The sequence below is a fragment of the Castanea sativa genome, chromosome 7 (assembly GCF_040712315.1).
Source record: "Castanea sativa cultivar Marrone di Chiusa Pesio chromosome 7, ASM4071231v1".
Lineage (NCBI taxonomy): Eukaryota > Viridiplantae > Streptophyta > Magnoliopsida > Fagales > Fagaceae > Castanea > Castanea sativa.
In genome coordinates this window covers 27,531,244-27,546,146 of record NC_134019.1, presented here as the reverse complement: position 1 = coordinate 27,546,146, position 14,903 = coordinate 27,531,244, and the positions used below count along the sequence as shown (strand labels likewise).

The window sequence follows — 14,903 nt, the reverse complement described above, 5'->3', positions numbered from 1 at the left end:
TATGTATAAGGCTGCTTGATTGTCACAAAATAACATTGCAGGTCTATGATGTTCAATTTGTAAGTCTTTAAGTAACTGCATTACCCAAGTAATCTCACAAGCCACACTAGCCATTGCCCTATACTTAGCTTTTGCAAAGGACCTAGACACCACCCCTTGCTTCTTTGATCTCCATGATATCAAGGAATCACCCAAATACACTACATATCCTGTAAGAGACCTACGGGTATTAGGGCATCCAGCCCAATCTGCTTCACAAAAAGACTTAATATGCAACTCTAAATCACTAGGGAAGAAAATCCCTTTGCCTAGTGACCCCTTGATAAATTGAAGAACCCTATGTGCTGCCAACAAATGAGGTTCTCTAGGCTGTGACACAAATTAGCTCAATTTGTGCACAACATATGTTATGTCAGGCCTTGTCAATGTTAAGTACAACAATCTGCCTATGAGCCTTCTATACATCGCTGGTTCAGCAAGCAATTTCCCTTCATACTTAGACAACCTCAAATTTTGTTCCATAGGAAATATGACAGGTTTGTAGCCCATAAAGCCTATGTCTTTCAAATTCTCCAAGGCATATTTCCTTTGGGTTAGACTAATACCTGCATTAGTCCTTGCAACTTCTAAACCCAAGAAGTACCTTAAGGAACCAAGGTCTTTTAAGCCATATTTATCATCAAGAAATTTCTTTAAAGCAATAACACAAGTAGGATTATTACCTGTAAGCAAGATATCATCAACATAAACCAAGAGTACAGTAAAGGAAGCTCCTTGTGAATGTGTGAACAATGAATAATCTGATTTGGACTGCATAAAGCCCATTTGCAATAAGGCAGCTGAAAATTTCTCAAACCATTGTCTTGAAGCTTGTTTGAAACCATATAAACTCTTATTTAACTTGCAAACTAAACCCACCCCCTTGTTGTCAAAGCTAGGTGGCAAAGACATATAGACATCTTCAACCAAATCACCATGCAAGAATGCATTATTGACATCCATTTCATGTAAAAACCACCCTTTCACAGTTGCCAAGGAAAGCACAATTCTGACAGAAATAGATTTGGCAACTGGGGAAAAAGTCTCAGAATAATCAAGGCCATGCTTCTGAGTAAATCCCTTAGCAACTAAACGAGCCTTATACCTCTCAATAGACCCATCAGGTAAGTATTTGATCCTATAAACCCACTTGTAGCCTATAGCAGTCTTACTAGGGGGCAAAGGGGCTAAAGTACAAGTATTATTCACCTCTAAAGCTTCAATCTCTTTGTCCATAGCAGTCCTCCATTCAGAAAATTGCACAGCCTGATGAAAGGAAACAAGTTCTGAAGGAGCAGCAATGACTGCTAGAACAAAGGACTTAAAGGTAGGTCCCAAGTAAGAATAGCTCAAGAAGCCTAAAATAGTATAAGGCAGACCAAATTGAGGCTTGGCACTAACAAACTTACAAGAGTAATCTGAAAGGTAGGAGGGGCGAATATGAGGTCTAGTGGATCTTCTTAAAGGAGGAGGCATAGACTGGTCAGAAGGAAGAACAATAGGGGGCATAGAATGAGTAGTGGGAAGAGTAGCAGAATCAGAATCAGAAATAGGTTTTGAGATAGAAGGATTAGTACTAGGAGTCTCTAATGAAGCTGAAGTAGGAATAGACTCAACAAAGTTAGAAGGGTCTAAAGAAACTGGTATGGAAATATCAAGGGAAAAAGTAGGAGCAATGGAAGTAACAAGATCAGAAGAATAAGGAAGATTAGAAGAAACATGAGGAAAAATAGAAAAGAAACATCATTGAATATAACCAGAGTTAGCAGCAATATTATACTATCTGCTTACCCTTTTTGACAATTTATATTAGAGACAATTAAGGGATTCCCAATCAGCTCAATTAAGGGGTTTCCAATCAGTTGTAATTATGGGATTTAGTAGTTGTTACTATTCTGTCTAGTTACAATTATGGGATTAGGTTGTCAATATTTTTGTCTGATCATTGTAACAACATCTATATATTCAGACCAATGTAAAAGTTCTATACACAACAAATATAATTCAGACAAATATTTTTCATTCAATCTTATTTTACATGGTATCAGAGCAGTGAAAGATCTATCTCTTAGAATTATGCCTGATGCCGAGTGGCGCATCACCGATGACCAAGGGTCGAGTAAAGATCCTTTCTTTGTTCAGCACTCTGATAATCCAACTGCAGTTTGTTAGGACAAATGTGATTTATGTTAGAAACATATGTCAACATTTTATGCAATTGGCTAATCCTTTATCAAAACGTACTTTACTTGTATTTGGGTAGATCTAGGATGTGCTTAATGTTTCAAGAAACAAGGTTTCAAGTTCAAGTGTTAAAGCCATGCAAGTCTGTCCAATAAACAAGTGAAGAAGTGTTGATTCATTAAAGCTCAACAGCTCTCGACATCTCTCGACACCTCTTGATAGCTTTCAACAAGTGAAGAAGTGCTGATTCATTAACGCTTAACAGCTCTCGACACCTCTCGATAGCTCTTGACAGCTAACTCGACAGCTAGTATCTATTGAGGTTTAAAAAGCTGTTTCAGCCCGAGGCTCGATAATTGCTCAATAGATAGGGTATCTGCAAGATTTACGAAATAATAATTTTCAAATATGATTTTCGGCCCATGCTGACATGTATGTGTAGGGTTTTTTTTCTCACAACCCTAGACATATATAAGACTTATTTTAAAGGCCGTTACATAAGAGAATACAAGGAGAACACATGAAAAAGGTGACCGGTGCCTTTTTATCTCTGTAGAAGCTACTGTGTCTTTGTGCCTTAGGGTTTTATAACCAGGTGCTTCTTAATCTTTCATTGTTGGTGAAGTGAAGAACTTTGCAGCCAACATTCTTCTTCCTCAAGTTGGTGAGTGAGTCACATACTAGGATTCGTGCAAAGGAGTAAGCCACGTACTAGGATCCGCGCATCAATTGGTTAGTCACGTACTGAGAGTCGTGCATTGAAAATGAGAGATTATCACTACAAAATAAGTCCAATTGTGTATTGGCATAAGGGTTCAACTGTAGGTTGATATAAGGTACTGAGATTCCTTTACTTGTAACTACTTGTTGTGATAATAGAAGATTCTCGAGAGTGGTGACCTTAAAATCACCCGGTGGAGTTTTGCCTCGGTGGTTTTTCCCCATTCGTAAACAAATCACCGTGTCAACTTTATTTTCCGCTGCACTTTATTTTAGTTGGTGATTTGTTTATGCTGCCACGTATATTGCATATTAACTTAATTAATTAATAAACTTGGCTAATAAATCAATTAATTCATTACAAAAGGTCAATACATTCTTGACCTATCAAGTGGTATCAGAGCAGGCACACTCTGTGTCATGCCCCAAACCCAAGTAAAAGTTAGGCACGTGACAACAGCCACACACTTATAAAATTTACACCCTACAAATGTGTAAGGCCCTCTTAATTATTAAAGAGTTATCCTCAAAGAAAATTTTAACAATAAATTTGAAAATATCCTCAATAATGCAATTCTCAAAAGATCTCCAAATAATAATCTTCCAACATCAAAATAAAAATAACTAAACCCTTTAAATCTAAAGGTCCACAAAAAAGGAAATCTTCAACATAAAAGTTCAAATCTTATTCCATTGATTTCCTAAACTTCACTCATGCACACATCCCAACAGAAGCCAAAACATATGCTACTCTTTCGGATCAAAATCTGAAAGGAGAAAGAGGGGGGAGGGGGAGTTGACAACTCAATAAGTAGCCAAAATCCTAATAAGTTTTATCCAGCAATAGATCTGTAAAATAATAAGATGTAATATGAATCTTCAAAAGTTATAATATGCTATGGGTTTTCAAAAATAACTAAGAAGTTTCATAATCTTAAAATATATGTTGCAAATAGATCACATGCTTTAATCTTACAATTATATCATAGATGGTTTAGAAGGTAGTTAGTTTTCCATATAACAAAATCTATAACTTACAATAAGTTCCAAAAATACGTAAGCAGTTTTAATGACTCAAAATAGTTAAATATTCAATGTAACTCATATACTTAACAATCTTATGACTATGGTCATGCTATATTTCTGTGACTAGGTATCAGAGTACCAATGAATAATTCTCATTGGCTGAGTGTCAAAGCACCAATAAATAACCCCCATTGGTTTGGGTATCAGAATACCAATGAATAACCTCCACTGACTGGATATCAGAGTACCAATGAATAACTCCTATTGGTTTAGGTATTAGAATCAAATCATAGTCAGACTGTCCATAATCATATATTATGGAATCATAATTTCTAACAAAAATGTATCTTATTCAAATGCATGTACATATAATCATATATTCAATAATTCAATACATTTGTGATATTTCTATATTCCTTACTTTAAATCAATATAGCTAAAAGCAATTAAACAAAACACATTATATATTCAGTAATCAAATATATTTGTGATAATTCTTTACTTGAAATTAGTGATACAATAGAAATAAAATTGTAACAATTATAACCAAATTTTCAGTAGTTAAAAAATACGTTAATATAAGCAAAATAAAACCCAATTAGGACAAGGTTACCTACCTCAACTAGCTCACCACAAGAACTTCTCCCTAAGACTTTCTCTAAAATCATTAGATCTCACCTAACAATTTACAGGCACCATTTACTCAATAATCATATAATTCAAGAAAGACTATTAAAAAAAATATCTCATAATTGTCTTCTTTTCTTACACCAAAATTCCACCTAATCATAATATATATATATAGGCAAAAAACCCATTTTAGTCCCTACATTTTCACACGATTCCCACTTTGGTCCCTAACTTTTTTTTCCACCGATTTTAGTCCTTATCCTGGAAAACACCTCTCATTTTAGTCCCTAACATTACATCAAAGATGGAATTTGCACAACTGGCAAACGGAATAAATTAAAAATATTAAATAATGCCCACAAATGCCACGTCATTTTTTAAAAACAAAAAATTAATTTCTAAATTTTAACTAATTCAAAAACTCAGAAAATTCAAAACCCAGGAGAACAAGAGCAAGAACAAACCCAGAAAACCCAAATAATACAAACCCTGAAAATTAAACCCTGAGCACCCAAAATTTTCAAAACCCAAAGAATACAAACCTAGAAAATTTATCATCCAAAAAAAATCAAAGTACTAAAATTCAAAAGGAAAATCAATATTCAAGAAATAATCGACTACATTCAAATTACACTGGATCTGATCAAACTTACTATTTCATAATTTAAAATTTGAGCTCAAAACACCAAAAACAGAATCGGTTAAATCAAGCTTACCCACAAAACCTAGAAAAGTATGAAAATTCAAAACCCAGAAGAAGAAGAAGAACAAGAACAAACCCAGAAAACAATAACCACCACCAAAAACCCAGCCTCAATCCATAGCCACCGAATCAACCCACATCACCTACTCTAAAACACCGTTACCCACAGAATCAAAGTGACACACAGAAACAATGTGACCCAAGAACCGCGATCACCCATAGCCAGGCCCACCAAAACCCAGAAAAAGGAGAGAGAATGGTCCACGATTCACCACCACGGAGATTTGAAGACCACAATCCACCGGTGAGAAGTGACCCAAGAACGGCGATCACCCACAGCCGGACCCACCAAAACCCAGAAAAAGGAGAGAGAACGGCCCACGATTCACCACCACAGAGATTCGAAGACCACGATCCACTGGTGAGAAGTGACCCAAGAATTGCGATCACCCACAGCCAGACCCACCGAAACCCAAAAAAGGAGAGAGAACGATGAAAAAAGGAGAAGCAGAGAACCGATGAAAAAAGGAGAAAAAAAAAGATAAACACTGAACAGAGAAGAAAGAGAGAGAGAGAGAGAGAGAGACAAGCGAACTGAATAGAGAAGAAAGAAATAGAAGAAAAAAAAAAAATTTTAAGGAAAAGTAGGGAGGAGAGAGATAAGATTGTAGCTACAGATGACAACTTCCTTGAGCTTCAATGCTATTTTTTTTTTTTGGGTTTGTTCTTGTTCTTTTTTTTCTTATAGGTTTTGAATTTTCTTACTTTTCTAGGTTTTTATTTTTATTTCAATTTTTTCCTCTTTTTTTTCATTTAGTTAAAATTTAGAAATTAATTCTTTGTTTTTAAAAAATGACGTGGCATTTGTGGGCATTATTTCAATATTTTTAGTTTATTCCGTTTGTCAATTGTGCAAATTCCGTCTCTGATGTAATGTCAGGGACTAAAACGAGAGGCGTTTTCCAGGATATGGACTAAAATCGGTGGAAAAAAAAGTTAGAAACTAAAATGGGAATCATGTGAAAATGTAGGGATTAAAATGGATTTTTCGCCATATATATATATGCTGCCACCATCTATGCCTTAAAGGTAAGGCTAGTACCTAGTAGTACTATGCCACTATAGACAAGGACGTGTGCTACTACGTGCAGCTTCTTCTTTTCTTTTTTCTTTTTTTTTCCTATAGCCGGTCAAACCTCAAAACCCGTGCTCCTTAGAATTTTTTTTTGTTTTGTTTTTCTTCCCAATTCCATCAATTCGGCACAGTTTCTTAACAACCCAGCTGTGCAACAAGTTGACCCATCACGCCTAAAATCTACCACTTCCAGCCATGCTTATCACAACGGAGCATGTGTGTATATATAAAAATACTGAGTACTGAAAAATTCCAACGAAATATAAATCTAAACTTTTCTTCGTTGCATCAATAAAACTCTTAAATAATTAAATAGCTTCACTACCGGTTAAAATATCCACATAAAAAAATATACTCTAATTCCAAATAAGCTTAGATTTAACAAGAGAGAAATTCTTAGGCTCTTACCTCAATTGTGCAGTCAAACCTTCTCTACTTGAGTATTTTGGCTAGTCTCCTTCCTCAAAACATCTGTCAGTATACGCTGACTCAGTCTTATTTTCTAAAAACCCCTTAGTAATTTTAATTATAACAATTGACCCCATAAACAAATTTACTTAAATACCCCTCATTTTAATTCCTTTTTATTATTTTTTTCTTTCCGGCTATTACATTCTCCCCCCCCCCCCCCTTAAAAGAAGTTTAGTCCTCTAAACTTGACATACCTGAGTTCTCAAAAAGGTATGGGTATTTCTCCTTCATTTCATCTTCTAACTCCCATGTAGCCTCTCTCACAGATAGGTTCCTCCATTGAACCTTGACATAATGTATGGTACGACGCTTCAACTCTTGTTCCTTTTTGTCCACAATTTTAACTGGTGGCTCTTCATAAGTTAAATCATCTCTTAATTTTAGAGGCTCATAATCCACTACATGACTAGGGTCTGGAACATATTTCCTCAACATTGAGACATGGAAAACATTATGTACCCCTGATAAAGAAGGTGGTAAGGCGAGCCTCTAAGCAACATTACCCACCCTCTCCAAGACTTCAAAAGGTCCTACAAAACGAGGGCTCAATTTACCTCGAAAACCAAATCTCATAACTCCTTTAGTAGGTGAAATCTTCAAGAACACATGATCACCCACTTGGAACTCTAATTTCCTTCTTCTAAGGTCTGCATAACTCTTCTGCCTACTTTGAGCTGTTTGTAGCCGCCCTTTAATCACTGAATTTTGTCTACTGTTTGCTATACAATCTCAGGACCCAACAGTCTTCTTTCTCCAACATCATCCCAACATATAGGAGACCTACACTTCCTACCATATAAAGCCTCATATGGTGCCGCTTTAATACTTGCTTGGTAGCTATTATCATATGCAAACTCCACCAAAGGAAAATGTTCATCCCATGAACCCTTGAAATCAATTACACAAGCTCTCAGCATATCTTCCAATGTTTGGATAGTTCTTTCTGAAAGTCCATCTGTTTGAGGGTGAAAGGTTGTGCTAAACTTCAAGTTAGTACCCATTGCCTTATGCACGCTCTCCCAAAATTGAGACACAAATCTTCGGTCTCTATCAGACACAATAGACACAGGTGCACCATGCAATCTCACTATTTCATTGATAAACAATCTAGCTAACCTTTCGAGTGAGAAATCCACCCTAATGGCCAAGAAGTGTGCAGATCTTGTCAACCGATCCACAATCACCCAAATTGCATCTTTACCAGTAGGGGTTCTAGACAGCCCCATCACAAAGTCCATAGTAATGTCCTCCCACTTCCGTTCCGGAATGGGAAGAGGTTGCAAAAATCCAGCTGGTCTTTGATGCTCCATCTTGACTTTTTGACACACTAGACATTGAGCAACATATTGAGCAATCTCCCTCTTCATGTTGTTCCACCAAAAAGTCTCCCTTAAATCCCAATACATCTTAGTGCCTCCTAGGTGTATCGTGTAACTCGTGTTATGAGCCTCTTTTAGAATTTTTGCCTTAAGGTCGGGATCATTTGGTACACAAAGCCGATTACCGAACCTCAAGGATCCATCCTCATGAATGCAAAACTCAGATTGAGAGCTTAGATTTATCAAATCTTTTATCTTCTTCAACTGTGGATCATTACTTTGTGCAATCTTTATCCTTTCAATCAAGGTGGGCTGAACTCTAAGGTTTGCCATATGTGCCTCTACTTCATGAAACCGTACTTCTAACCTCCTCCTCCTCAAATCTTCCAGGATGTGTTTTTGTGTAGTCAATAATGCTACCAAATTTCCTGCGGACTTCCTACTTAAAGCATCAGCTACCACATTGGCTTTTCCAGGATGGTAACTAATAGTCAGGTCATAGTCCTTTAATAGCTCGAACCACCTTCTTTGTCTCATATTCAACTCCTTCTGAGTAAAGAGGTATTTAAGGCTCTTGTGTTCAGTGAATATCTCACACTGTTCTCCATACAAGTAGTGCCTCCAAATTTTTAGAGCAAAAACCACCGCAGCTAACTTCAAGTCATGTGTGGGATAATTTTGCTCATAAGGCTTCAACTGTCTAGAGGCATAAGCCACTACCTTCCCCTGCTGCATAAGAACACACCCTAAGCCCTTCCTAGAGGCATCACTATAAATGGTGAAACCTCCACTACCTGAAGGTATGGTGAGAATGGGTGCTGACACCAACCTTCTCTTCAATTCCTGGAAGCTTTCTTCACACTTTCTAGTCCACTCAAACTTAGCTCCCTTTTGGGTCAAGCGAGTCAAAGGCATAGCTAAGTGAGAAAATCCTTCAACAAACCTCCTGTAATAACCAGCCAGTCCCAAAAAGCTATGAACCTCTGTCACACTGTTTGGTCTATTCCATTCTACTACTACTTCCACTTTCTTAGGGTCAACAACAATCCCATCTTTAGATACAACATGCCCCAAGGAATGCAACACTATCTAGCCAAAATTCACATTTTTTAAGCTTTGCATACAACTTCTTCTCTAGCAATAGTTGCAGTACAAGCCTCAAATGATTCTCATGCTCCTCCACACTCTTAGAATATATCAAGATATCATCAATAAAAACCACAACAAATTTATCTAAAAAGGGTTTAAACACCCTATTCATCAAGTCCATAAAGGCCGCTGGTGCATTGGTTAAGCCAAAAGGCATCACCAAAAATTCATAATGGCCATATCTTGTACGGAAGGCTGTCTTGGGCATATCAGTAGTCTTAATCTTCAATTGATGGTAACCGAAACGAAGATCAATCTTAGAGAAAACTCGTGCTCCTTGGTGTTGATCAAACAAATCCTCTATCCTTGGTAAAGGGTACTTATTTCGCACTGTCACCCTATTCAGCTCCCTATAATTAATGCAAAGTCGCATGCTCCCATCCTTTTTCTTTACAAACAATACAGGTGCACCCCAAGGGGAAACACTAGGCCTGATGAAGCCTTTTTCAAGCAATTCTTGCAATTGTTCCTTTAATTCCCTTAACTCAACAGGTGCCATTTGATATGGGGCTTTAGAAATTGGGCTAGAATCTGGTAATAGGTCAATAGAAAACTCTATCTCCCTATCTGGTGGTAACCCTAACAAGTCTTCTGGAAACACTGGAAACTCTCTCACTTTCGGAATGTCCTCCAGCTTCAATTCACCTTGTTGTGTGTCTCTCACTGTGGCCAGATATCCTTTACACCCTTTCCTCATCATACGTCTAGCTTGTAAAGCTGAAATCACCTGAGGAGAAGTATATGCCCCACTTCCCACAAAACAGAACTCAATCTCACCAGGTACTTGGAAAATTACCTTCTTCCTATGACAGTCAACTATGGCATAATGGGTAGATTATGTCAAAATCCCGCATCTCCAACAATGTTAGATCTACAAGTAACTCTCTATCTACTATTTTGACAACACAAGACTTGCAAACACTATCAATAACTACTGCACCCCCAACTGGGGTATCCACACATAATTCAAACTCCATAGGCTCAAATTTAAAATTATGTTTCTTTGCAAAATTACTAGATATGAAGGAGTGAGTGGCACTAGGATCAAACAATGCATAAGCATAAGTTGTGGAAACTGGAATAATACCTGTTACCACCGCATTAGAAGTATTAGCATCCTGTTGAGTGAGTGCATAAACCCTTCCTTGGATCTTAGGCCTTTGGCTTGCTCCCTGATTCTGTCCTGTTGTTGGTCTTGGAATGGTCTGACCCTCCTTCCGTTGGGGACAATTAGCAATCCTGTGACCACTTTGTCCACATGAGAAACATGCTCCAGTATTCCAGTGGCAATCCTTATCTGCACGAGGCCTACCACATCGAGAGCACTTTGGCAGTGCCTTGGTATCAGTATGTTGTGTTCCTTGTTTCTTGGCTTGAAAGCTAGAGCTTTGCTCTCCTTGCCTTGGCCTCTTCTTTTGGTTGTTATCTCTTTTTGTTTGAGCCTCATTAAGCCCCATCTCCACTAATAAAGCCTTACTCACCACTGCCCTAAAGGTAGTCAACTCAAAGGGCATAACTCCTTGCTTGATTCGGAACCTTAATCCATCTTCAAACCTCTGAGCCTTAGTTTCTTCATCCACCACCATTGTTGGAGTAAATTTGGCTAACCTGGAAAATTCTGCTTCATACTGAGCAACTGTCACATTACCTTGTGTCAGCTTGATAAACTCTTTTTCCTTCTGAAAACAGATGCTCTTAGGAAAATATTTCTCATAGAATACAAACTTAAATAGCTCCTAAGTCCAAGGCTCAGTCTCTTGGCCACGTTTGTCTTCTTCCAGCGGCCACCAGTCATAAGCATCTCCACGCAACATATAGGCTGCATAAGTCACTTTCTCACCCTCAGAGCATTCAAGAACTAGGAATACTTTCTCCATCTCAATGATCCATTTTTCTGCTTCCATAGGCTCAGTAGTCCCCTCAAAAGTTGGAGGAGACAACCTTTTGAGTTCAATCATCCCACCATGATGACCTCGACGTTGCTCCATCATCCTAGCCAGGTTATCTCCAGTAGTGACCTGTTGTTGGACTACTCCAACCAAGGTCTACATCATCTAGATCATCTCTGGTGGCTGGCCTTAGTCTTGCCTAAACTCTTAGTTCCCATCTTGCTGATTCCTACCATTGCCTGAGTTGTTAGGAGTGTTCCCAGTGTTTTTGCTCCGAGGTAGCATCCTAATCTTTGTTCATTATGCACATGACAAACCAACATGTTATCAAATTTCTGATAAAAAGAAAACAGATCTGAAACTCATTTAGTGTATATATTATACAATGTATCCCCAAATGCCTAATTTCTACCCCTTTCACCATTTAGTTACATAAATCAATGCCTAAGGATCCAACCTAAAGCTCTGATACCATAAATATTGTCACGCCCCAAACCCAAGTAAGAGTTAGGCACACAACAACAGCCACACACTTATAAAGTTTACACCCTACAAGTGTGTAAGGCCCTCTTAACAATTAAAGAGTTATCCTCAAAGAAAATTTCAACAATAAAGTTGAAAATATCCTCAATAATGCAATTCTCAAAAGATCTCCAAATAATAATCTTCCAACATCAAAATAAAAATAACTAAACCCTTTAAATCTAAAGGTCCACAAACAAAGGTAATCTTTAACATAAAAGTTCAAATCTTATTCAATTGATTTCCTAAACTTCACTCATGCGCACATCCCAGTGGAAGCCCAAATATATGCTACTCTTCTTGATCAAAATCTAAAAGGAGAAAGAGGGGGGGGGGGTGAGTTGACAACTCAATAAGTAACCAAAATCCTAATAAGTTTTTTCCAGTAATAGATCTATAAAATAATAAGATGTAATATGAATCTTCAAAAGTTATAATATGCTATGGGTTTTCAAAAATAACTAAGAAGTTTCATAATCTTAAAATATATGTTGCAAATAGATCACATACTTTAATCTTACAATTATATCATAGATGGTTTAGAAGGTAGTTAGTTTTCCATATAACAAAATCTATAACTTACAATAAGTTCCAAAAATACATAAGCAGTTTTAATAACTCAAAATAGTTAAATATTCAATGTAACTCATATACTTAACAATCTTATGACTATGGTCATGCTATATTTCCGTGACTAGGCATCAGAGTACCAATGAATAATTCTCATTAGCTGGGTATCAAAGCACCAATAAATAACCCCCATTGGTTTGGGTATCAGAATACCAATGAATAACCCCCACTGACTGGATATCAGAGTACCAATGAATAACTCCTATTGGTTTGGGTATTAGAATCAAATCATAGTCAGACTGTCCATAATCATATATTATGGAATCATAATTTCTAACAAAAATGTATCTTATTCAAATGCATGTACATATAATCATATATTCAATAATTCAATACATTTGTGATATTTCTATATTCCTTACTTTAAATCAATATAGCTAAAAGCAATTAAACAAAACACATTATAAATTCAGTAATCAAATATATTTGTGATAATTCTTTACTTGAAATTAGTGATACAATAGAAATAAAATTGTAACAATTATAACCAAATTTTCAGTAGTTAAAAAATACGTTAATATAAGCAAAATAAAACCCAATTAGGACAATGTTACTTACCTCAACTAGCTCACCACAAGAACTTCTCCCTGACACTTTCTCTAAAATTCTTAGATCTCACCTAACAATTTACAAGCACCATTTACTCAATAATCATATAATTCAAGAAAGACTATTAAAAAAAATATCTCATAATTGTCTGCTTTTCTTACACCAAAATTCCACCTAATCATAATATATATATATATATATATATATATATATATATATATATATATATATATATATATATATATTTATGTATGTTGCCACCATCTATGCCTTAAAGGTAAGGCTAGCACCTAGTAGTACTATGCCACTGTAGACAAGGACGTGTGCTACTAAGTGCAGTTTTTTTTTTTTTTTTTTTCTATAACCGGTCAAACCTCAAAACCCGTGCTCCTTAGACTTTTTTTTGTTTTGTTTTTCTTCCCAATTCCATCAATTTGGCATAGTTTCTTAACAACCCAACTGTGCAGCAAGTTTACCCATCACGCCTAAATCTACCACTTCCAGCCATGCTTATCACAACGGAGCGTGTGTGTATATATAAAAATACTGAGCACTGAAAAATTCCAACGAAATATAAATCTAAACTTTTCTTCGTTGCATCAATAAAACTCTTAAATAATTAAATAGCTTCACTACCGGTTAAAATATCCACATAAAAAAATATACTCTAATTCCAAATAAGCTTAGATTTAACAAGAGAGAAATTCTTAGGCTCTTACCTCAATTGTGTAGTCAAACCTTCTCTACTTGAGTATTTTGGCTAGTCTCCTCCCTCAAAACATCTGTCAGTATACGCTGACTTAGTTTAAACTATATAAAACTTACTAGGCTTTCAACCTTATTTTCTAAAAACCCCTTAGTAATTTTAATTATAACAATTGACCCCATAAACAAATTTACTTAAATACCCCTCTTTTTAATTCCTTTTTATTATTTTTTTCTTTCCGGCTATTACATTAATATGTAACGACCCAAGGAAAAGCGCTAGCCACATCTGCACTATACCTCAAAAGGAATAGTCACAATTGAAGCTCCTTGTAGTTGTTAATATAGCCCAGATCTACCCAGTAAATACCCGATGTGGGACTCATCACACACCTACACACATCACACAATCAATCAAATTGGGGCATCACAATCTCCCCCACTTAAATCCCTGACGTCCTCGTTAGAGCCCACTTTGTGGAGTAGTGTCTCCGAGCCCACACGGGATTACTAGGCCGGCTCTGATACCATATGTAGCGACCCAAAGAAAAGTGCTAGCCACATTTGCACTATACCTCAAATGGACTAGTCAAAATTAAGGCTCCTTGCAGTTGTTAATAAAGCCCAGATCTACCCAGTAAATACCTGATGTGGGACTCATCACACACCCACACACATCACACAATCAATCAAATTGGGGCATCACACTCTGATTAGGGTTAATCTTTGCTGTGTGATCCATTGACCCCTGTTGTCATGGAAACTCTTGATTTTTTTGATTTGCATGATTTTATGTTGAATGATGATGATGATATTCAAGATGCCTATTGCAAGCTTTATAATTTTTGTATGAAATCTCTTGAATATTCTACAAATTAAAAGCTAATTGGAAAAGGTCAAGCTTGAAAAAGATGATTTGATTGTAAAATTATATGAAGCTAATAATTTAAATGAAAATTTTTAAAATCAAATTTCATCTCAGGTGGACAAAATTAAGAGTTTGGAAGAGCAACTAGTTGAATCTAAAACTAAAGTTGAAAAATTAACTAGTGCTAAACTTGTTTATTGAGCTTAACTTAAAAGAAAAAGATTTTTATATTCCTCTATTTAAAAGGAATAATGAAGAGTTGAAGGCTAGTATTGCTAGGATAGACAAAGGTAAACAATATGATGTTAACGCTGAAATTTCTAAACCTATGTCTAAAACTCCTCCTAGGTTGAATGAAAAATCT

At 36.4% G+C, this 14,903-nt stretch overlaps 1 pseudogene; it reads right to left on the bottom strand.

The window, feature by feature from the left end:
* Positions 1-381: 381 nt before the first annotated feature.
* Positions 382-11,364, bottom strand: LOC142644248 (uncharacterized; annotated as a pseudogene).
* Between the last annotated feature and the right edge of the window lie 3,539 nt (positions 11,365-14,903).